The sequence below is a fragment of the Mandrillus leucophaeus genome, unplaced genomic scaffold, assembly GCF_000951045.1.
Source record: "Mandrillus leucophaeus isolate KB7577 unplaced genomic scaffold, Mleu.le_1.0 Scaffold1291, whole genome shotgun sequence".
In the NCBI taxonomy this organism is placed as follows: Eukaryota; Metazoa; Chordata; class Mammalia; order Primates; family Cercopithecidae; genus Mandrillus; species Mandrillus leucophaeus.
The window spans coordinates 239874-241532 of record NW_012101245.1 but is presented as its reverse complement, the minus strand read 5'-3'; positions in this window follow the sequence as shown (position 1 = coordinate 241532).

Sequence of the window (1659 nt, the reverse complement as noted above, 5' to 3'; positions counted from 1 at the left end):
CAAGTTCTAGAAATTACAAATAAAGCCGCTATAAACACCTGTATGCAGGTTTTTGTGTGGGCACAACTTTTCAGCACATCTGGCCAAATACCAAGGAATGAGATTGCACAAGGATCTTATGCAAGAAGATAGGCCAGAGCTGGGATTGGACCTCTTTGGGATCTGCTGTGGGATGGAGGCTGGAGAGCCCAAATCGAAGAATCAGAGTGGCACTTTGTTTTCCAACAGGTTTCAGCACAGACGGGACAGTTACCTGACGGCAGCAGGAGCTGAGACCAGGCCTCCTTGGAATGTGCTGTGAGACAGAAGTTGGCAAAACTACCGGGGAAGCTCAGGCTCTTGGGCTGTGAGATACGGGTGAGTGTCCCTCTGGGTCCTTGCGTGGGCAGTTCTGAGCTGGGCCTCAGCTGAGGGGGGCTAGAGCTGAGCCACAGAGCAACTTTCAGGTTCACTTCCGGAACTGATGTCAGCAGGCAGGTGAGCCTTTCCATCAAGATCCTAGTATGTACAATTCCTCCTGGACTTTTGGAAGACGATTTTGGTTGCAGGCTCAAGGTCAAACAGGGCTGTAGTCAAGGCCTTTCTGGGACTGGGCCATTTCTGTGCTAGAAGTTGGGAGCACACTCAGTGGATTAGCTACCTGGCTGTTGGTCTACAATCTCAAAATGACCCTCATAGGTCTTGGGATCAGCTGGGGTTTCACAAACTCCAACCTGAATAATGAGGCTCCTGCAGAGAGACTTTTGACTGTGAATAGGTATAGAATCTTTATTGGGGGATAGGAGCACGTTACCTTCTATTCCACCATCTTACTAATGTCCAATTATACTTCTTTTAAAACACTTTTAAATGCTTGCCCTAGAGTTTGTAACACGCATTTACAATGAATACAAGTCTACTTTCAAATAACATCATTCTACTTCACTGGTAGTGAAAATATCTTGTAAGAGTAACATATTCCTAATTCTGTCCTTCATTCCTTTAATCATTTCTGCTATTTGTTTCACTTACGTATAAGCTATAATTGCCAAATAGATTGTTGCTATTTTTATTTTGAACAAATTGTTATCTGTTCAATCAGATAAGAATAAAAAATAAAAATTTTCATTTTACCTTCACTTATTCCTTCTACAGTGTTCTTCCTTTCTTTACGTAGATATGAGTTCCCGACCTATATCATTTTCCTCCTTTCCAAAGAACATTAAGATTTCTTGCAAGGCAGGTCTACTGCCGATAAATCCCCTCAATTTTTGTCTCTTTCACTTTTGAAGGATAATTTTGCAGGATACAAAATGCTAGGTTGGTGTTCTGAACTCTCAACACTCTAAATATTTCATGCCACTCTCTTCTTGCTTGGATAGTTTCTGAGGATGAGTTGAATGTAATTCTTATCTTTACTCCTCAATAGGTAAAGTAGTTTTCTTCTTTAGATTCTTTCATGTTTTTCTCTTTGTTTTTCTGATGTTTGAATATGAGATGCTTGGTGTAGTATTATTATTATAATTACTGATATTGTTCCTGTTTGGTATTCTCGGAGCTTCCTGGGTCTGTGGTTTGGTGTCTGACATCAATCTGGGGAGATTTTAAGTCATTATCGCTTCAGCAATTTCTTCCGTTCCCTTCTCTCTTTCTTCTCCTTCTGGTATTCTCATTATACAT